Source organism: Musa acuminata, chromosome BXJ2-4 (assembly GCF_036884655.1).
Source record: "Musa acuminata AAA Group cultivar baxijiao chromosome BXJ2-4, Cavendish_Baxijiao_AAA, whole genome shotgun sequence".
Taxonomy (NCBI): domain Eukaryota; kingdom Viridiplantae; phylum Streptophyta; class Magnoliopsida; order Zingiberales; family Musaceae; genus Musa; species Musa acuminata.
Window position 1 is genome coordinate 17,127,620 of NC_088341.1, and position 24,193 is coordinate 17,151,812.

A 24,193-nucleotide genomic window follows, 5' to 3' on the forward strand; every position below is an offset into this window, starting at 1 on the left:
TAAAGTTAAACACCTTCCGAGATCGGTTTTCGACGAACGAAGATTTTACAAAATCGACGTTTTTATCTACTGCACTAATTCATCCCCCAACCCCCCCTCCCCTCTTAGTGCCGACTCGTTCCTAACAATGTGTACTTACTGAAGTACAAGTCCAAAGTTTTTGAGAAATTCAAAGAGTATAATAATAAAGTGGAGAACCATATTGGAAAAAGTATAAGACTCTTTAATCAGATCGAGGAGGTGAGTACTTGAGTACAAAGTTTACCCAGTTCCTCAAGGACCATGGAATTCTATCTCAATGTACACCTCCTTATATACCTCAGCTTAATAGTGTATCTGAAAGGAGGAATCGTACACTAGTAGAAATGATGCAGTCCATGATGAGTTTCGCTGACCTACCCATCTCATTTTGGGGATATGCCCTAGAGACCGTAAGTTACCTTCTGAACAAAGTTCCAACTAAGTTGGTAGTGTCTACACTATATGAGATATGGAAAGGGAAGAAGCCCGATCTTAAGGTTGTTAAGATATAAGGCTGCCCTGCCCACGTAAAAAGACATAACCCCGATAAGTTGGAATCGAGGATGGAGCGGTACAAGTTCGTGGGATACCCCAAGGAAACTTGTGGGTATTATTTCTATCATCCTGAGGACCAAAAAGTCTTTGTAGCCAAGAGAGCAGTGTTCCTTAAGAAGGAACACATTCTTGGCGGAGACAGTGAGAGCATGAAAGAGTTGAGTGAGGTTAGAGAACCTAGCTCAAGCACCACTCTATAGCCTGAGTTTGTTTAGGTACCTAGCACACAAGTTCCAACTTTACGTAAGTTCGATAGAGTATCTCATACTCCTAAGAGATACGTGGGACTTATTAGAGGAGAGGATATTGAGGATATTGATCCTCAAACGTATGAGGAGGCTGTTATGAGTATAGACTTCGGGAAGTGGTAAGAAGCCATGAATTCTGAGATGGATTTCATGTACTCCAATAAGTTTGGAACCTAGTTGATGCACCCGAGGGTATTGCACCCATCGGTTGCAAGTGGATCTTCAAGAAGAAGATCGGAGCAGATGGAAAGGTAGAGACATATAAAGCAAGGCTATTGGCTAAAGGGTATCATCAAAGGCAAGGTGTTGACTATGACGAAACCTTCTCACCCATAGCAATGCTAAAATCCATCTGGATTCTATTGGCTATTACAACACACTATGATTATGAGATCTGACAGATGTACATGCAAACCACATTCCTCAATGGTAGCCTCGAGGATGAGGTGTATATGATATAGCTTGAGGGATTCATGTCCAAGAACTACCGAAATAAGGTGTGTAGGTTGCTTAGGTCCATTTATGGACTAAAGCAAGCTCCTAAAGTTGGAACATAAGATTTGATGAGACAATCAGATCTTATGACTTTGTTAAGAACGAAGATGAGTCTTGTGTGTACAAGAAGGTAAGTGGGAGTGCTATCACCTTCTTGGTGTTATATGTGGATGATATCCTGATAATTGGGAATGATGTAGGAATGCTATCCACAATAAAGGCTTGGTTATCTAAACACTTCTCCATGAAGGACTTAGGGGAAGCATCCTATATCTTGGGGATTCAGATCTATAGAAATAGATTAAAGAGGATGCTTGACTTATCCCAATTCAAGTACATAGACACCATTGTCAAAAGGTTTGGCCTGGAAAATTCCAAGAGAGATCTCATATCGATGAGATATGGGATATCGCTTTCTAAGAGTATGTCCCCAAAGACTCCTGAAGAAAGGGCGAACATGGATAGGATAATACCCTATGCCTTAGTGATAGACCTTATCACTAAAGTATCATGCCTGATATAGTGCATGATATGAGTGTCACAAGCAAGTATCAAGCTGATCTAGGCTTGAAGCACTGGAAAGCAGTAAAGTGTATCCTTAAGTACTTAAGAAGGACTAAGGATCTTTTACTAATATATGGAGGTAGTAGCCTCAGGTTTGAAGGCTACATGGACTCAAGTTTTCAGTCTGATATCGATGACAGCAAGTCGAATTCGGAGTATGTATACATCGTGAATGGAGGAGCAGTGTGTTGGAAGAGTTCGAAGCAATATACTACTGCTGACTCGACCATAAAGGTGGAGTACATTAATGCAGCAAAGGCAGCAAAGGAGGGAGTCTGGATGAAGAAGTTCATCATAGATCTAGGAGTCATGCCAAATAGCAAGGAGCTGATTCCTTATATTACGATAACAACGGGGCGATTGCTCAATTGAGGGAACCCGAGTCTCATCAGAAGTGTCCTGAGGAGGTTCCAACTTATTAGAGAGATCGTGACTCGAGGAGATATAGCAATGGATTTCTCAATAAAGGCGTCATCAACCATCCAGCATTCCATAAGCGGATAAATCAGTGAACTCATTCCCCAATGAGCACCTGTACTGTATCCCTAGTGTCCCCACATGAGCAGTTATAAGACCAACTGCAACCATCATATAGACAGGTGTACAGAACACCAGTCTGTCTGGTTATCTCGATGTCCCTCTCAAGTAACCTATGTTATATTGTGATGTCCTTGGATCCGTGCAATGGGAATCGAATCGTGATGAGATCACGATAATAAGACCGATTCGCCTTTAAAAATAAATCCTTAATAATCCTGGTCATAGGTTACTCGAGAGGGACATCGAGATAACTGGACAGACTAGTGTGCTATATACCCATCCATATAATGGATGCAGCTAGTCTCATAGTTGCTTGTGTGGGGACACTAGAGATATAGTACAAGTGTTCATTAGAGAATGAGTTCACTAATTGATCCGCTTACGGAATGCTAAATGGTTGATGATACCTTATTGTTAGACAGTGATTTCACAATCCTAGTGGTGTATTTGGTCCTTAGACTTGAGACACCAAAGATGTCCTATATGAGTACTCCATTCTATAATACCAGACTTATAGGTTTGGATGTCTCAAATCTAGTACAACCAGTCATCGGGAGTGGTAGTCAACTTTACGAGGGCTATTGAGTGTCAATAGAGGATCATCCACTCTCGATATCATGAGAGGAATATCCCATATATTTTTGCTCAAATAAATCTCTAGTCAGGGTCATTCGGATTGAGAAAAAAAGAGTTCTCTAGAAGAATCCGATTAGAGCAAGACTCGAGAAGAAACCGTATGGGTTTGACAGCACCATGCCCGGTATACGGTCTCTGGGATATTATATGGATAAGGGGCTATAGGTACATGGTAATTGAGGACAGACAGATCCAATGGATTGGATTCCCATATATCGTTTAGGGACTATGGCGTAGTGGCCTAATACGTCCGTAGTCGATGAGTCGAGTGAATTATTAAGGAGATAATAATTCACTAAGCTAAAAGGAGTTATGATATATATGACTCATGGCTAGCTCGATATTGGGCCTAGAGAGTCACACACATATGGTAGGCGTTACAATGAGTAGATGTTCGGATATGAGATATCTACTGGACCCCCTATCTTATTGGATATCCAATAAGCCCCCGAATTATTGGATCCCATGGACAAGATTCAATAAATACTCATTATAGATTATTGGATAGAGATCCATTAATATAAGAGACTTGGGTAGTTGGATGAAGATCCAATACCCAATATGGGAGGATCCATTAGGGTTAATTTGACAGGAGGCCTCTATAAATGGAGGGATTCAATGGTTTATAGGCTAGAGCCTTTGCTTACCTCTCTTATTCAATGGTTTATAGGCTAGAGCCTGGAGTTTTGAGGAGCATCATCGTAGCCCTGCTATGTGGATCACTGCTAAAGAGGAGGGCACTTGGCCTCCTTCACCCTCTCCTAGAGATCTACAAGGATTCAGGGATATACGATCTCCCTAGGTAACACAATCTGTTCTATACGCAGTTTTAAGTTTCACAGATTTTTGTGCACCAATGTTCAAGCAATGACGAACATCTCTTTGGGAATAGGGGATTTTGTTTTTGTTCTCCCGCTACGCATGTGATGTCGCCTCCAAAGATTTCCCAACAGTGATATCAGAGCCAGGTTATTCGTGCGATCGATTGGTTTTGAACTGTGTGTGTTATGTTTTGGAAAAGCTTTTGGCATTAAAATCGTTGACACAAAAGCGAGAAAGGGCAGCAACTGTTGATGCCCTTTTTGTCGTCGCAGATGGCAGTGCTGCCATCTGCGTGTAGACAAGCAGTCGCAAGGCCGGCCATGTGCAGGCAGGGCCCCTACAGGCAAGCCTACAAGCAGGGCCGCAGGCACGGCGGCCACCTGCGCCCGCGCGCAAGGGCGGCACCTGCAGGTGTTGGACCCGTGGGTAGAGGCGCCATGTGGGAACGACGCCTGCGGTGCCCATGGGCAAAAGCGCCGCGGGGTGAGGCACCTACGGCCGCTGCGCTCGCGAGCTGAGGCACCGCAGGGCAGCGGCGCCTACGGGCGCTACTCCTGCTGGGTGACACGCCGCAGGGTAGCGGTGCCTGCGGCCGCTGCTCCCACGGGCAAAACCCCCAGCAGGGGCGGCCACCCAGCGAGGCAGCACCACTTGCGGGCATTGCCCCACTAGCAGAACCGCACACGGAGGCGGCGGCACCGCCCACGGGCACACTGCCCGCAAGCAAGGGCACGCCCCGCCCCCTGCCGTACATGCCGCCGCCGGCAGGGTTGCATCAGCAGCAGCAGCAATAGGGGAGAGAGAGAGAGAAGGGCATTAGGATTTTAGTGCAAACGATAGTTTTGCCCCTCGAAATTTCAGAAATTCTAGTTCTATCCTTTTATCCAAATTATAAAAATGCCCCTCGGAATTTAAAAAATTCTCTACATGTCTCTAATTTTAGAAAATATTAATTAATTAAAAAGTTTAATTGATTATTATTTTTATAATTATCTAGTAGTCCTACATGAGGATGATTTATTCATGTGATGTATAATGTATGGATGGATGATAATGGACCATATGATGTGTGTACTTGTGATTATTATCGGGGCATGCGAGCCTCCATTATATTTCTCATTTATTATCGAGCCTGTGTGTCTATTATTAAGTTGTAATCGTACAAAGAGGCGTAGCTGGAGCGTGGAAGAGATAACGGGACCCACGAGACGGACGATCGCGATGCATGGAGATGCGTCAAGATGTTGACGGAACCGACGAGGATGAGATGGATGATCATAGGGCATGGAGATGCACCACTGCACATATAGATCTTGATGTAAGTGATTAGGCCCACTGGCTCGGGCCTGATCACATTAGGCTATGGTCCATGATCATATGGTATGATTGCTTATACACATATTAGATATGTATATATATTTGCATGTGATGTAGATATATATTAAATATGTATATGTGTGACATGTCATGTTAGGAGACCAAATCAGAGAAATCTCTCGCTTGATAATATTAAGTCAGTAAAAATGAGACAATTAGATTGACTCACATGGCCTTACATTGTTATAGGTAGAGACTGATTCCCGAAATAGGTTGAGTTGGTCGAGTCCCTCGAGGCTCACTTATATCGCGATTCGCTATCTTGCCTACGACATAGAGATGTCACCGGTGACCTGAGGACATGGTATGCTTGGTCGAGTCACTCAAGGGTATATCATCGAATCAGACTCATCTTATAACGATGGTATTGAGTTAACCGAACATCATAGTTGGTCGAGTCCCTCGAGACCATGGTGATTCGGAGGCCGAACAGGGTAGGAATCACAAGGAGTTGTGATAAATAAGAGTTACTTACCTTTCGGGCTTAGTATGATTGGTCGAGTCTCTCGATGTTACACTAAGACGCTGATTTGATCCTGATTCCCACTAGAAGTCTACCGGAGACTTCCGTTACATGTGCTGAGGGTGTCGCGTGACTCGCTATTAAAATAGTCTGAGCATATTAAGATAGAAGTCAATATCTTGATTGTTTATTTTTGTAAAATCTGTATGTTATTTATTTATGCTATATCTTTATTTTCGAAAATGTCGCTTTCAAATACCTTATATGGCATACTTAATGTCAATCGCCTCACAGGTTCAAATTATACGGATTGGCTCCGCAAATTAAGAATTATTCTTACGGTGGAGAAAATCATGTATGTCCTTGATAATCAGCCTACGTCCGAGGAAGGGGCAAGCGAGGATGAGATCGCTCGCTACGTGAAGTATATTGATGACTCTACTCTTACTCAGTGTTACATGTTGGGCTCTATGACTCTTGAGTTATAGAGACAATATGAAAAGATGGATGCCAGACCCATATTACTACATGTCCGCAAACTGTTTGAGGAATAGAGAAGGACTCAGTGATATAAGATATACAAGATCTTTTTCTGAGCTAGGATGACTGAGGGGACACTGGTTCAGAACCATGTCCTAAAAATGATCGAGTAGATAGAGAAACTCACAAGTCTAGGAATGGTCCTAGAGGATAACTTGTGTGTTGAAATTGTGCTTCAGTCCCTACTATATTCCTTTTCATAGTTTATAATGAATTTTAATATGAACAAGCTTGAGGTGACTCTCCCGAAGCTCCTCAATATATTGAGAGAGGTAGAGAGCACTATCAAAAAGGAGAAGCCATTTCTCTTCATTGGTGAGACCAGAAAGAAAAGGAAAGTAGAAAAATCCCTTAAGAAGGGCAAGGGCAAGGGCAGACCAGGTAAAAAAAAGGTTGCTAAGAAAGACCCGACAAAGAACAAAGGCTAGTGCTTCCACTCTAGCAAAGATGAGTATTGGAAGAGGAACTGCAAAGAGTACCTTGCAAAAAGGGTGAAATAGAAGCTTGGAGAAGCTTCAGGTATATTCATAATCAATCTTCAATTGTTAGATTTTTGTGATAGTGCATTGGTATTGGATACCGGTATTGCTTATCGCATTTGTAATTTGTTGTCGATTCTGGCAAAGCCGAGGAGATTAGCGAGAGGAATATTGCATAATGGTTTGTTTATGCTGGACATTGCTCTATATAGCATGAATGTAGGTGTGTCTAAGAGGAAACTAGATGAGGTGAACATTACATACATGTGGCATTGTACACTAGGTCACATCCATGAGAGAAGGATTCAAAAATTACTAAAGGATGGATATCTAGATCCATTCGACTATGAGACATATGCAACTTGCGAGTCTTGCCTTCATGAAAAACTGACCAACTCTCCATTTAGTGGAACTGGAGAGAGAACCACTAAGCTACTGGAACTTATACATAGTGATGTATGTTGACCCATGTCAACTCATGCCATTGGTGGTTACTCCTACATTATTATCTTCACTGATGATTTCTTAAGATATGGATATATGTACTTAAAGAAGTACAAGTCTGAGGCCTTTGATAAATTCAAAGAGTATACGAATGAAGTGGAGAACCAAACTAAAAAAAGTGTCAAGACTCTTCGATCAGATTGAGGAGGTGAGTACTTAAGTATAGAGTTTACCCAGTTCCTCAAGGACCATGAGATTTTATCCCAATGGACACCTCCTTATACACCACAGCTCAATGGTGTGTCTAAAAGGAGAAATCGTACGCTTTTAGACATGGTACGGTCCATTATGAGTTTCGCTGACCTACTGATAAGACCCTAAAGTCTTATCGTAAAAAGAAGAAGAGAAGGGGATGATCACTTCGAGGGGATCGACCTCCTTGATCGCTTCGAGGGGATCGGCCCTCCTTGATCGCTTCGAGGGGATCGGCCTCCAAGGGTTTGTCAAAAGACAAAATAGTATTTTTTATAGATAAGCGAAAAGAAGCAGTTACATCTCTATTTATAGAGTTCCGACTTTAGCTAAACTAAACAGACTTAATAAATATGCAGAAAATAAAAGGATGTTAGGATCGAGAGCACTAAGAGGGGGGGGGTGAATTAGTGCAGCGGATATTTTTCAGCGATTAAAAAGCGAAGGCTGCGTTCGTTCGACAAAGACTATTTTGATGCAAAAACCGATTCTAAGATTACTTATGATTAAGTGCAGTTTACGTTTAAGCGCAGTTAGCATCTAAACGCAGTTAGCGTCTAAATGCAGATTGCGTCTAAACTCAGATTGCGTCTAAGCGCAGTTTGCGTCTTAGCGCAGATTGCGTCTAAGTGCAGATTGCGTCTAAACGTAGATTGCGTCTAAGCGCAGATTGCGTCTAAACGCAGATTGCGTCTAAGCGCGGATTGAGCAGAAGTATAAAGACAATGTGCTGCTGTTGTACAGCTCAAAAGGTAATCTGCAAGAAAACAGATTTACGTCTAAACGCAGATTTGCGTCTAAACGCAGATTTACGTCTAAACGCAGATTTACGTCTTAAACGCAGATTAGACGCAGATTTACGTCTGAACTTTGAAACTCGTTTGTATATTCGCAGAGGGCAATATGCATTTGAAATCAAGACGTAAACGTAAACTGAAATCTGACGATTGTGCGAGGAAAGCCGATTTACGTCTAAATGCAGTTTTACGTCTAAATGTTGAAACTCGTTCGTAAAATTGCAGAAGACAGTTTGCAGTTATAAATAGAATCAAACTGTAAGTGTAAACTGCAAAGAAACTCGTTCGCAAAGGCACAGAGAACAGTTCTGCAGAATCAAAACATAAACGTAAACTGTAATGTACTAAAACACGACTTTACGTCTGAATGCAGATTCGGAAGAACAGCACTTAGAACTTGTTCGTGAAAGCGCAGAGAGCAGTAGTAGTGGAGGAGGTTTGCAGTAAAGATAAAGTGCTCAAAAATAAACGCAAACCAGAGATTTAGAGTGGTTCGGTCAGTCCTGACCTACTCCACTTTTGGCTTCCTCCACCGACGAGGTTGCCGACGTCAACTAGGGGCCTTCCTTCAATGGGTGAAGGCCAAACTGCCCTTTTACAGTTTCTCTCCTTTTGACAGGCTCAGGAGACAACCTTTACAGACCTTTCTCTCCTCACTTTACAACTGAAAACTTGAAGAACAGAAGGAGGAGACTTAAAGGCTTTACAACACTTTTGAGCTCTTAGAATCACAGAAAAGATCAAGATTTCGGTGTAGGTCTGTATCTTTTCAGTGCTGAATGGGTGGGGAATTTATAGGCCCCAACCCAATTCAAATTTGGAGCTCAAAACGATCAAATCCCGGAATTCCGGGATCAGGCGGTTGCACCTCTTGACTGGAGAGGTTGCACCGCCTGGCAGAGCTCGAAGACCGAGCTCAGGCGGTGCCACCTCTCTGCCAGGGAGGTTGCACCGCCCAGTCTTGCTCGAAGACTGAGCTCAGGCGGTGCCACCTCTCTGCCAGGGAGGTTGCACCGCCCAGTCTAGCTCGAAGACTGAGCTCAGGCGGTGCCACCTCCCGGCTGGGGAGGTTGCACCGCCCAGTCTCGCTGGAAGACACAGCCCAGGCGGTGCCACCTCCTGGCCTGGGCGGTTGCACCTCCTGGTGCAATCAGGGTCCGAATGGTTCATTCCATTCGGCCCAATTTTAGTCCTTCAGGGGCCCAATTGCCCCAAGATTAAGCCAATGGGATCACCTCCCATTTTCCAACTTAATCAGCATGCTAACTACGATTAAATCTAAGACAATTTTTGCAGCTTTGCTTCGGTGCGTCAATCGCTCCTTCCGGCGAGTTTCCGGCGAACTTTCGTCGATCATCCGATGAACCCTCGGTGATGCTCCTGCGGACTTCCGGCAAACTCCTGGACTTTGCGACGATCCACTTGGCAAGTTCCGACGAGCTTCGCTTGGCAAGCTTCTGGACTTCTCGGATCTGTTCTCGCAGAACCTCCGACGACCGTCCGAACTTCCGTCGAACTCCCAACGTGATCATGAACTTGACTCCGGCGTAACTCCTGCTGCTTGTCTAACTTTCATCGTAGTTAATCCTGCACACTTATCTCAACACATAGATTAGACAACAAATGACAATTGACTTCATCATCAAAATCCGAGATTCAACAATCTCCCCCTTTTTGATGATGACAATCAATTGATAATGGAGTTATCCTTAACTCCCCCTGTCTATATGCCATAGTTGAGATAAGTCAACCTTGAATTCAAGACCTAAGAATTCAAGTGACGTATTGATAAGTTAGATCAGTTAAACTTATCAATACTCCCATCATGATACTCATCATGATGTATCTCTTCAAAGATGATGTCAGGGCTTGACATTCATCATCAAGTTTGTATGATTGTGTTTGTAACCATTCATCATGTAGTATGAACATTATCATATAAAGCTGTGAAGCACTATTACATGATGCATACATTTGAAATATACTATCAAGTTTTTGCATTTTCTTCACATGATAACATATCAACTCAGGGCATAATGCAAACTTTAGCACATGTTTTTGTATCTCTTGGTGATGCAAGGATGGCATAATCATAGCAGTGTTTATAGCATCACTATAGTATGGCAGTGTTTATCAATTCATATATATATCTCCCCCTTTGTCATCAACAAAAAGCATAATAATCATGATACCAGGAAATTAATCAAAGCAAGCTTATAGAGGAATTTCACATAGATTGCTCTAAATACTTCTTCCCCTTTGTGTTATAATCCATTGTCCATGTAAAGATTTTGCAGGATGGAATACATACACATGAATCACTTCATCAAATCTATTTCAGATACTTATTTTTCATGAAAGTGTACGAAAAAATCTGGTTTATAGCATTCGAAAAATAAGATGCATTCGGAGAAGATTTTGTTGCATATAATCATAGAGACATGGCAATCAAGTGATTTGATCATACAATATAGTCCGAAAAATAATTTTAACAAATTTAAGTATTCGGACATATCAACATTCCTAATTCTCTTCTAATGAAGTCAAATTGTTCTTCACTTAGAGGCTTTGTAAAAATGTCAGCTAGTTGATATTTAGTATCAATGAACTCTATGGTTACGTCATGATTGGTGACATGATCTCGTATAAAGTGATGTCTGATATCAATATGTTTTGTTCTTGAGTGTTGTATAGGATTCTTGGTTAAGCATATTGCACTTGTGTTATCACATTTAATTGGAATATTTTTGAGATGAACTTTATAATCTTCTAAGGTATTTTTCATCCATACAACTTATGCACAGCATGCACTTGCTGCAATATATTCAGCTTCGGTTGTTGATAGTGCAACCGAGTTTTGTTTCTTTGATGACCAGGAAACAAGGGCATGTCCTAAAAATTGACATGATCCTGATGTGCTTTTTCTATCTAATCTACAGCCAGCAAAGTCAGCATCAGCATAAGCAATTAACTCAAAATTCTCTGATTTTGGGTACCATAATCCTAGATTTGTGGTACCATTAAGATATCTAAATATTCTTTTAACTGCTTTGAGATGATATCTTAGGGTTTGATTGAAATCTAGCACAAAGTCCTACACTGAACATGATGTCTGGTCTGGTTGCAGTGAGGTAAAGTAAACTTCCTATCATACCCCTATAAGTTTTTTGATCAAAGCTTTCTCCACTTTCATCAGTTTCTAACTTAGTGGAGGTGCTCATAGGAGTGTTACTAGCCTTTGAGTTGTTCATATTAAACCTTTTTAATAAATTCATGGCATATTTAGTTTGACTAATAAAGATGCCATTGCTTAGTTGTTTGATTTGTAAACCTAAGAAGAATGTTAATTCTCCCATTAAGCTCATTTCGAATTCAAGACTCATAGTTTTAGCAAAAGATTCACACAGAGATTCATTTGTAGAGCCAAAGATGATATCATCAACATAAATCTGAACAATGAGAAAATTATTTTCAAAATTCTTGATAAACAATGTAGTATCAACCTTGCCTTTTATGAAATTATTTTTAATGAGAAAAGAACTAAGTCTCTCATACCAAGCCCTTGGGGCTTGTTTTAAACCATAGAGAGCTTTAGTTAATCTAAACACATGATTAGGGAGGCTATTATTTTCAAATCCAGGAGGTTGTTCAACATAAACTTCTTCAGAAATAAAACCATTTAGAAAAGCGCTTTTAACATCCATTTGAAATAACTTAAAATTATTACAACTCGCGTAGGCAAGGAGCATCCTTATGGCTTCCAATCGAGCCACAGGTGCGAAGGTTTCTTCGTAATCGATACCTTCTTCTTGGTTGAAACCTTTGGCCACTAATCTAGCCTTGTTTCTAACCACGATACCATTTTCATCTTGCTTGTTTCTAAAGACCCATTTAGTACCAATAACTAAATGGTCATTTGGCTTAGGAACAAGCGTCCACACCTCATTTCTCTCAAATTGATTCAATTCATCTTGCATTGCGATAATCCATGAATCATCTTTCATGGCTTCATCAACACATTTGGGTTCAATTTGGGAGAGAAAGGCGGCGTTGGCACAAAAATTTTTAAAAGAAGATCGTGTTTGAACCCCCTTTGATGTGTCTCCTAATATTATCTCCTTAGGATGAGCATCTACATACTTCCAATCCTTGGGTAAGGATGTTTCGGAAGTGGATGCATCCAAGTTGCTAGTTGGAGAAGGGGTTTCATTTAAATTTAAGGAATCAAAATTAACATCATCATCAAGATCATTTTTCTTAGTTTCGGAAATCTCATTAAAAACAACATGAATGGATTCTTCAATAATTAAAGTTCTTTTATTGAAGATACGAAAAGCTTTAGAAACCGAAGAATAACCAAGAAAGATTCCTTCATCGGATTTAGCATCAAATTTTCCTAAGTTTTCCTTTTCATTTAAGATAAAACACTTACACCCAAAGACTTTAAAATATGAAACATTGGGTTTTTTGTTATTCCATAACTCATAAGGAGTTTTGGTGAGTAAGGGTCTTACTAGTACTCTATTTAAAATATAACATGCAGTGTTTATGGCTTCGGCCCAAAAATATTTGGGTAGGCTATGTTCATTCAACATGGTTCTTGCCATTTCTTGTAAATTTCGATTTTTTCTTTCTACAACCCCATTTTGTTGAGGATTTCTTGGAGTAGAGAAATTATGGTTGTATCCATTGAGTTCACAGAATTCTTGGAAGTCATGGTTTTGAAATTCTCCACCATGATCACTTCTAATTGACGAAATCATAGAACCCTTCTCATTTTGAACAAGTTTACAAAACTTGGTAAAGCATTTAAAGCATTCATTTTTCTGTCTTAAGAAGTAGGTCCATGTATATCTGCTATAGTCATCAACAATGACAAAGGCGTATTTGCTACCTCCTAGACTCGATGTGGAGATTGGTCCGAACAAGTCCATATGGATTAATTGTAAGGGCCTAGAGGTGCTTATTTGATTTTTAGATTTGAAGCTGCTCTTAATTTGTTTACCTAATTGGCAAGCATCACATACATTATCCTTGATGAACTTGATATGAGGAATTCCTCTTACAAGTTCTTTGGATGATATTTGAGTGATCAGTTTCATGCTAGCATGACCTAATCTTCTATGCCATATCCAAGCATCCTCATTTAAGGCAGAAAAACACATTTCATTACACAAATCATTGATGTCAATAGTGTATACGTTATTTTGTTTCAATGCAATCATAGATATATTTTTGTGTGGTTTTTCAATGATGCAAGCATTAGATTCAAATCTTATAATATATCCTTTATCACATAATTGACTAATGCTCAAGAGGTTATGTTTTAAACCATCAACTAGCAAAACATCTTCAATAGAGAAGTTGGATTTGTTACCTATGGTTCCTTTGCCAATGATTTTACCCTTGTTGTTGTCTCCGAAGGTGACATATCCTTCGTCTATGCTAGTGAGCTTAGAGAATTGAGATGGATCTCCGGTCATATGCCTTGAGCATCCACTATCAAGGTACCATCTCTTGCTCCTAGCTTGCGATGGTTTAGTTTTCTACAAGAAAGGATGATGTTTAGGTACCCATTTGCTTTTGGGTGCCTCATAAATAGATCTACATTTTCTATCATGTTGCATCGAGTTTATCATGGTTCCTTTAGGAACCCAAATCAGTTTGTTTGGACTTATTTTCTTGAATGGACAACAATGTGTCCTATGTCCAGATTTGCAACAAAAGTTGCACTTGGTTTGGTGTTGAACATGTAAGATGGAGCCTTTTATAAAAGTCGTTGGATTTTGGTGAGGACTTCTCACAAATCCAATTCCGCTCCTTTTTGGAACGTGACCCTTGTTTGCAAGGATCATGTTCAACGACTTGCTACCAACCTCGAATTTCTTCAAGGTATCCTTGAGTAGCAGGTTTTCTTTTTGTAAAGTTTCTAAATCATGACATTTGATACATGAATTTAAACTATCATGATGTTCGACTTTTAACTTATCAAACTCACAAGTAAGACTATCATGCACCTTTTTCAGCAATTTATATTTTCTACTTATACTCTTGCATTCGTCAAATAAGTCATTGAAAGCATTTAATAATTCATCGAAAGATAAATTAGCATTTAATGAATCTGTTACCTCCTCTCCGATAGCCATTAAGGCGTAATGAGCAACTTGCTCGGTGTTGGACTCCTCTTCCTCAGATGCGCTTGAATCATCCCATGTTGCTTGGAGCGCCTTCTTCTTTATTGTTCTTTTCTTGACTTGGGGACAGTCACTCTTGTAGTGTCCCGGCTTTTTACATTCATAGCAGATTACTTGGTCCTTTTTGGGTTCAAGTTTATTTTTTGCATCATTCTTAAACTTGTTTCTTTTAAAGAACTTTTTAAACTTTCTTGTTAGGAGTGCCAAGTCATCATCACAGTCCTCATCACTTGAGTTTTCTCTCAAGTGACATTCTAAAGTTTTGAGTGCCATATCCTTCCTGTTCTTTGGAAGGATGTCTTCTTGCTCTTCATGAGCTTTACAAGTCATTTCGTAGGTCATTAATGACCCGATTAGTTCTTCAAGAGGGAAATTTCGCAGATCTTTTGCCTCTTGAATAGCGATGACTTTAGGATCCCAACTCTTAGGAAGGGATCTTAGTATCTTATTAACAAGATCAAAATCCGAAAAGCTCTTTCCGAGTCCTTTTAGACCGTTGACGACATCCGTGAAACGGGTAAACATGTCGCCAATGGTTTCACTCGATTTCATCCGAAAAAGTTCGAAGGAGTGTAACAGCAAATTGATTTTTGACTCTTTTACTCTACTTGTGCCCTCATGGGTCACTTCGAGTGTGTGCCAAATATCGAATGCAGTTTCACAAGTTGAAACACGGTTAAACTCGTTTTTATCAAGTGCACAAAATAAGGCATTCATAGCCTTTGCATTTAGAGCGAAAGCCTTCTTCTCCAAATCATTCCAATCGATCATTGGAAGAGAAGACTTTGAAAAACCGTTTTCGACAAGATTCCACAGTTCAAAATCCATAGAAATAAGAAAGATCCTCATTCGGGTCTTCCAGTAGGTGTAGTCCGTCCCATTAAACATGGGTGGACGTGTAATAGAATGGCCCTCTTGGTTTCCGGCGTAAGCCATCTCTCTTGGGTTTTAATCCTTTTGAGAGTTAACCGTGCTCTGATACCAATTGTTAGGATCGAGAGCACTAAGAGGGGGGGGGTGAATTAGTGCAGCGGATATTTTTCAGCGATTAAAAAGCGAAGGCTGCGTTCGTTCGACAAAGACTATTTTGATGCAAAAATCGATTCTAAGATTACTTATGATTAAGTGCAGTTTACGTTTAAGCACAGTTAGCGTCTAAACGCAGTTAGCGTCTAAATGCAGATTGCGTCTAAACTCAGATTGCGTCTAAGCGCAGTTTGCGTCTTAGCGCAGATTGCGTCTAAGTGCAGATTGCGTCTAAACGTAGATTGCGTCTAAGCGCAGATTGCGTCTAAACGCAGATTACGTCTAAGCGCGGATTGAGCAGAAGTATAAAGACAATGTGCTGCTGTTGTACAGCTCAAAAGGTAATCTGCAAGAAAACAGATTTACGTCTAAACGCAGATTTACGTCTTAAACGCAGATTAGACGCAGATTTACGTCTGAACTTTGAAACTTGTTTGTATATTCGCAGAGGGCAATATGCAGTTGAAATCAAGACGTAAACGTAAACTGAAATCTGACGATTGTGCGAGGAAAGCCGATTTACGTCTAAATGTTGAAACTCGTTCGTAAAATTGCAGAAGACAGTTTGCAGTTATAAATAGAATCAAACTGTAAGTGTAAACTGCAAAGAAACTCGTTCGCAAAGGCACAGAGAACAGTTCTGCAGAATCAAAACGTAAACGTAAACTGTAATGTACTAAAACACGACTTTACGTCTGAATGCAGATTCGGAAGAACAGCACTTAGAACTTGTTCGTGAAAGCGCAGAGAGCAGTAGTAGTGGAGGAGGTTTGCAGTAAAGATAAAGTGCTAAAAAATAAACGCAAACCAAAGATTTAGAGTGGTTCGGTCAGTCCTGACCTACTCCACTTTTGGCTTCCTCCACCGACGAGGTTGCCGACGTCAACTAGGGGCCTTCCTTCAATGGGTGAAGGCCAAACTGCCCTTTTACAGTTTCTCTCCTTTTGACAGGCTCAGGAGACAACCTTTACAGACCTTTCTCTCCTCACTTTACAACTGAAAACTTGAAGAACAGAAGGAGGAGACTTAAAGGCTTTACAACACTTTTGAGCTCTTAGAATCACAGAAAAGATCAAGATTTCGGTGTAGGTCTGTATCTTTTCAGTGCTGAATGGGTGGGGAATTTATAGGCCCCAACCCAATTCAAATTTGGAGCTCAAAACGATCAAATCCCGGAATTCCGGGATCAGGCGGTTGCACCTCTTGACTGGAGAGGTTGCACCGCCTGGCAGAGCTCGAAGACCGAGCTCAGGCGGTGCCACCTCTCTGCCAGGGAGGTTGCACCGCCCAGTCTTGCTCGAAGACTGAGCTCAGGCGGTGCCACCTCTCTGCCAGGGAGGTTGCACCGCCCAGTCTAGCTCGAAGACTGAGCTCAGGCGGTGCCACCTCCCGGCTGGGGAGGTTGCACAGCCCAGTCTCGCTGGAAGACACAGCCCAGGCGGTGCCACCTCCCGGCCTGGGCGGTTGCACCTCCTGGTGCAATCAGGGTCCGAATGGTTCATTCCATTCGGCCCAATTTCAGTCCTTTAGGGGCCCAATTGCCCCAAGATTAAGCCAATGGGATCACCTCCCATTTTCCAACTTAATCAGCGTGCTAACTACGATTAAATCTAAGACAATTTCTGCAGCTTTGCTACGGTGCGTCAATCGCTCCTTCCGGCGAGTTTCCGGCGAACTTCCGTCGATCATCCGATGAACCCTCGGTGATGCTCCTGCGGACTTCCGGCAAACTCCTGGACTTTGCGACGATCCACTTGGCAAGTTCCGACGAGCTTCGCTTGGCAAGCTTCTGGACTTCTCGGATCTGTTCTCGCAGAACCTCCGACGACCGTCCGAACTTCCGTCGAACTCTCGAACTCCCAACGTGATCATGAACTTGACTCCGGCGCAACTCCTGCTGCTTGTCTAACTTTCATCGTTGTTAATCCTGCACACTTATCTCAACACATAGATTAGACAACAAATGACAATTGACTTCATCATCAAAATCCGAGATTCAACAAAGGAAAGCACAGAAAATAAAAGGAAAAAATAAAAGGATCCTAACAATCCCGCCTCCTTCAATTCAGCCTTGTCCTCAAGGCTGAGCAGCATCAAATTCTGGAAACTTCTCCTTTAGCATGTTGTAGGACTCCCAAGTTGTCACGGACAAACTTCTCAACAAGACGTTGGATGTAATGCTTATGTGTGTCCGTGTCTTTTGGCATGTTCATGCCTTGTACAAAATGTAAAGGGGCGGCCGAAGGCTTATAAGTCCCATTTTAGTTGGGTTGGTGGCCTCTTTAGGCTTGTAAATAAAGGTTGTGTCATGTGGACACGTGAGAGAGCTTTCGGTCTGTAATGGACCATTTTACCCTTTGTTGTGCCACTGTTCAGAGCTTGTAAAGTCTGTTTGTATTTTGCATTGTCTATGAAGTGTTTTTCGGACATGTTTGCTTGTGGATCCCAATTGAGGCGTTCTCTTTTGCCTGTTCTCCCTTTTGTTGGTCCTAAGGGACAATGGGAGTCTTTGGGGAGGCTGACCTTTGCGGACGGACACGCAAGGGTGCCGCACGACTTAGGCAAAACCAGCTAAGTCCGTGTCATATGGTATCAGAGCGGGACAAGCACCCATAGAAACACTTGACATGCAAACGTGGGGGACCTAGCGGGGCTGCGTTGAGGGCAGTCAGCACACGCGCGACCGTTTGAGGGAAAACGGGCATGGAGATGTAGGGAAAAGAGTCGCTCAGAGGAGCGGGCATCTGACATTGGCATTCAGAGGAATGGCCAACCCTTCGCGCAAGAGGCACCACGAGAACAGGCAAGCTTGGAAGAATTTGGAGCGCACAAAGGTTGGGATGGCTGAGTTTGAGCTACGGCTCAACGTTGACAACTATACTTGATGGTGCTCTAGGCAAGCGAGGCGCTTGGCAAGAATGAGACCATGCAAGGTGGAATGAGTTGTTCAGCGATCGAAAGAGTTGTGCAAAGCTCACAGAGGTGAGGGGAATTGCTAACTCAAAGAATTCGGTACTCATACATGGGCTTGTATGCGAATGATGGAGTGTTCGCGGCCATCCCAAGGCGGCCGAGACTCGGCACCATGGAGCATTGAAACTTTCTCTTCGGCATTTGAAGGATACGTCCGTAGGAGGCTGAAGTGTGCAACGAGTTCAGCATGTTGCTAGGCCTTGAGGGGTGCAGTGGGGGCTGTATTGACGGTGAGTCGCAATCTAGCAAGTGCGTTTGCAGGAGGCAGAACAATGCACAGTTTGTTCAGCAGATCGGAGTAGTCCAAGGGGATGGTGGTCTCCGAAACGAAGAGAGATGTTGCTCCAACGAGATAGTTATCCAGGAGGGATAAGTCTCGGCACTCCAGAGGGAGAATCATGTGAGACGGACTTCACATGTTGAGGAGGAGTACCTCACAAACAACAACTCCACGAAGCTCAATGGACCGAGCAAGCAGCGAGGAGTTGCCGCATGATCTCGCTCGAGAGAATGCATTGGTGGATGCATTGCGAGATCAAGTGGGGGAGCGATCTTAAGCAACTTAAATGAAGGCACACTTGGAGTCGATGTGGAGATCGGACTCAAGGGAGGGCTGACCCGTGGAATGGTGGGCGAAAGGGCCACCATCGACTCAATGCAGAAACGAGGAGCGGAGCAACTTGGGTGTAACTTGGCGAAGTACCCAAGCCGTATGAAGGGAGCCAGCAGAGAAGTTGGAACATGGAGCAGAGGCACAGTGCTTTTCTTAGACAGAGGTCAAGGACATGAGCTCTTGCAGAGGCAAGAGCAGGATCATGTTGTTCCATGGGTCCTTCATTCTGACGGAGTGGACTCATCTTGCATGGTGCCAAAGACGAAGGGAGCTTCGGGGCACATGCACCTTATCTCGGAGAAGCATTTGATGGAGGAACTAAGGCGACTCAATTTGCGGAGGCGAAGTTGGGTTCAGAAGGCCTTAGCACGGGGCAAGAGGACGCAGAGGCGGGTACTCTTGAAGAATATGCCACAGTGTTGCCATTCGAGTTGCTATGAAGGAAGCGGTGCGCAGCGGAGATTGTGCTGGTAGGGGCAGAGGCCTAGGATCCAGGCAATGGTGCACCAATTGCAGTGAAGTCGGGGGACTTCGGGAGCTACTAGGCGACGGACTGTCCTAGAGCGGTGCTTCATCTAGGTGTGACCCAAGAGTGGGTGGATGAAGGTCGATTGCCAAAGGAGCGAACAAACTCGAAGGTGGAAGAGACCTGGCGATGTATTGGCAGAGGCCACACATGGTGGGTTCACAATTCGAGTTTATTCCACAAGGATCAGAATGCAATGGAGATGTCACCAGGAGGCGACATGGTGCAGCGGATCGTGGTGGAAGACAATAGTGAACAGTTCGTGGCAATGCGATACACACGACAGTGCGTCCCGTGAGGGATGAGATCATATGGAGGTATGATCGGGAGCTACTGGGAGCTCCGCTTTGGTGAACAACACGACGGCAAGAAGGGCTATGGATTCAAGGATTGAAGGCCATGGTACCGCAGAGGCGGGTCTTCCGGGCGTGCACCGAATTTTGCATCGGATGAAAACCTTGGTCATCAGCATATGGGGGCTGGGTTCCACCAAGGGAAAAGTTCGAATGCAAGTACCAGTGAGTCCCATGGGAGGGACTTGATCATGCAGAGGTATGATCGAAGCAGCTGGAGAGTTGGACTGCTCCAGAGCTCATATTCGCTTAAGGGAGCCCGGCAAGTCAGAGGACAAGGCCGAGTAAGCGAACGTTGCTACCAAGGAAGCTATGGAGAACAGAATCGGTGCAAACCCTACAATGCGATGGCAGAGGCCATGCATGGGAGTGCAGTCTGTCTTTCCATCGACCAGAAGGAGCTGCTTGGAGAACATAGAGGTGTTGAAGCAGGGGGTCGAAAGGGGCGAGGAAGCGACGACGAGTCCAGAGGGACTTAGCTACCCAAAATCAAGCATCAGTTAGAATGGAGGTGGACTCAGAGGAGGGCCACGGAGACATGTCTACTGATCGTGAAGAAAAGGGATGCAGATGCGAGGCGACGGATAGTAGGGCCATGGGCATTGCAGCGCCATGGTACCGCAGAGGCGGGACTTCCGTGCAAGTCATTGATCCCTTGCTCTCACGGAGGGAGAGCGTTTGGTCGTGAAAGGGGCCGAGGAGGTGGAGCATGCAGAGGCAATCTCCAAGTACCGGGACAAGGCTGAAGGGCAGAGGCCGAGGAACTTCGTAAGACCGGTGTCAGTGTGCTTCTCATCAAGACAGCCGTAAGTGAAGGACTTCGGGTCATGCAAGAGTGCACGACCAAGGAACGAAGCTGGCAGTACGCGGTGCTGTACCTTTGCTACTCAGTGGAGTAGGCGGCAGGGTTGATGGAGAAGACGGTACAATCCCAGAGGCGACCTCATCTATCAGAGAATTACTCCAAGTTGGGGTGGAAACTTCCTGCATTCCAGAAGTTCAATGGCTTTGAGAAGGTGAATCACAGTAACTAACTCAATGCAAGGAGTGCAAACACTTCAAGTGCTTCAGAAGTGTGAGCAAAGAGCAGGCGAAGGCCAGTAACCAGCTCGATGCATGAAGTACAACCTCGAGGAGGCGGGCGAAGTCAAGTAACCTTTGCCTTCTCAACTCTTAAGAGAATGGGCGAAACCGAGTACCCCAATTCTCTTATCTATCCAGCAGAGGAGCTCTGCACAAGTTCAAAGACCCTTCGAAGATAATGGAAGACAATAGTTGTCAAATCCTCACCAACGGTGATCAGTGCTACTGAGAGTAGATTGTCCGCTTCATTTCCCAACGAAATGCCAATCGAAAGCGGAAGTGATGCGAACCTACTTGGATATGACAACTAACTGAAAGAAGAGTCAATGAGCAGATTTTGTGGAGGAATGACCCAAAACTTCAGAAGTTTGCGAGGCGATGCTCGTTAAAGCTCCAACAAGCATCCACCCAGTTCAAGCAGCATGTGGAGATTTTGAGAGACTGGCGCAGTAAGGATGGGCTTTTCCTTCATTTGGTGGATCCGCAGGAATCAACGAGGATCAACACAACTCAGCCAACCCCACACCAGAGTCAGAGTCATTGGCGAGTTGAAGCAGCATGGCGGATCAAAGGTTCGACTACTCAAAAACAGCAGCGGAGAGCAGTTGGGAGCCAGGAGGCGCATTGCAGCTGGAGCAGAAGATTGAAGACTCAGCAAAGGCGAAGAGTTGCAGTGTTCACAAAGGCTTCGACGAGGACGTCGAAGGGATAAGTGGGGGAGAATGTCACGGACAAACTTCTCAACAAGACGTTGGATGTAATGCTTATGTGTGTCCGTGTCTTTTGGCATGTTCATGCCTTGTACAAAATGTAAAGGGGCGGCCGAAGGCTTATAAGTCCCATTTTAGTTGGGTTGGTGGCCTCTTTAGGCTTGTAAATAAAGGTTGTGTCATGTGGACACGTGAGAGAGCTTTCGGTCTGTAATGGACCATTTTACCCTTTGTTGTGCCACTGTTCAGAGCTTGTAAAGTCTGTTTGTATTTTGCATTGTCTATGAAGTGTTTTTCAGACATGTTTGCTTGTGGATCCCAATTGAGGCGTTCTCTTTTGCCTGTTCTCCCTTTTGTTGGTCCTAAGGGACAATGGGAGTCTTTGGGGAGGCTGACCTTTGCGGACGGACACGCAAGGGTGCCGCACGACTTAGGCAAAACCAGCTAAGTCCGTGTCAAAGTGGCATCTTCCTTTGGTAAGTTGGCCCATTGCACCAGCACTTCAGTTACAGGATGTCTGCGGTACATGACAACTCGTCGATCAAGTATGACCTGTGGTTGAGCTTGAACTTCCCCAGTAGTAGAAGTGTCTGGCAAGTGGCACTACACTATTGCATCATCACCCAATTTCCTTTTAAGGCATGCAACATGAAAGACTAGATGTAGTTTAGAGCTAGCAGGCAAATCCAAGCGGTAGGCCACTGGTCCAATGCGTTCTAATACCTTATAAGGCCCAAAAAACCGAGGAGATAGCTTCATGGAAGATCGGACCTTTATGGAAGTTTGCTTGTAGGGTTGAAGACGAAGGAAAACCCAATCACCTACAGTAAATTCTCATTCACTTCGGTGTTTATCAGCTTGTTGTTTCATTCTTGCTTGTGCGGCTGTGAGGTTATCCTTTAAAAGCTGAATAATCTTATTTATATCCATCAATTCCTTGTCCACTTGATCAACTTTAGAAGAACCAGGTACATACTTTGTAATTGTAGGTGGGGGTTGGCCATAAACTACTTCAAATGGAGTCATTTGAATAGAAGAATGGTAAGAGGTATTATACCACCACTCTGCCCAGGGAAGCCATTTGACCCATTCCTTCGGTTTGTCGCTAGTAAAACACGGAGGTAATTTTCTAGGCACCTGTTTACCACTTCAGTTTGCCCATCTGTTTGTGGATGATAAGCAGTGCTCAAATTCAGCTGAGTACCTTGTAAACGAAAAAGTTCTGTCCAGAAGGAGCTAGTAAAAATCTTGTCTCTGTCACTAACAATTGAACGGGGACTCCCATGCAATTTAGCTATGTTTTCCACAAAAGTACGAGCAACACTTGCAGCAGTATAAGGATGTCGTAAAGCACAGAAATGAGCATACTTTGTAAGTCTATCCACGACTACAAGTATAGTACTCTTTCCTTGAGATGATGGGAGACTGTCAATGAAATCCATAGATATGTCGGTCCAAGTAGCATCAGGAATAGGGAGGGGCTGTAGTAAGCCTGGGGTGGCTACTGTCTCACTTTTGTGACGTTGGCAAACATCACATTCAGCAACAAATTTCTTGATAAAATTTTTCATACCTTTCCAGTAAAAAAGTTGTCGAACTCGCTTATAAGTGCGGAGAATTCCCGAGTGACCAGCAATTGGTGATGAATGGAACTCCTTCAGAATTATTGCTTGGCAAGAAGAATGTGGGGCAACTGCTATTCGGCCTTTATAGCGCAAGTCCACCGAATCCCAACTATAATTTGAGACAGAACCTGGGACTTCTTCTAAGTTTTTAATGATGTTTTGGATCTCAGGATTATTTGACCATTCCTTTCTGATAACTTCCAAAGTCTCGCAAATAGGAATAGAAATAGCTACTAGTTCAGCTTGTTCTGGAAGGCGTGAGAGGGCATCGGCTACTAAATTCTCACTCCCCTTTTTATAAATGATCTCATAATCGAATCCCAGTAGCTTTGTGACCCATTTCTGTTGCTCTGGAGAAGAAATCTTTTGCTCTAGAAAATATTTGAGGCTTTTGTGATCAGTGCGTATTTGAAACCGTCGACCAATTAGGTAGGGTCTCCACTTTGTGACTGCATGTATTATAGCTAGCATCTCCTTGTCATAAATAGATAAACTTAAATGGGAAGGGGAAAGAGCCTTACTAGCATAAGCGATAGGCCGACCTTTCTGCATTAATACAGCCCCTATTCCAGCTCCAGAAGCATCAGATTCAATTACAAACATCTTATTAAAATCGGGCAAAGCCAGCACGGGTGTAGTAGACATTGTAGTTTTCAAGAATTGAAATGCCTGAGTTGCCTCTTTTGACCATCTGAATGCATTTTTCTTTAGAAGTGACGTCAAGGGGGCACTAATTTTGCCATAATTCTTCACAAACTTTCGATAATAGCCGGTTAATCCCAAGAACCCCCTTAAAGCTTTGATTGACTTTGGAATTGGCCAATCTGTCATCACTTGGATTTTTGAAGGATCAACTG

General features: G+C 43.3%; 1 pseudogene; it reads left to right on the forward strand.

The window, feature by feature from the left end:
- Nucleotides 1–5,963: 5,963 nt before the first annotated feature.
- LOC103972989 (alliin lyase-like) overlaps nucleotides 5,964–24,193 on the forward strand; it is a 93,168-nt pseudogene continuing 74,938 nt past the window's right edge.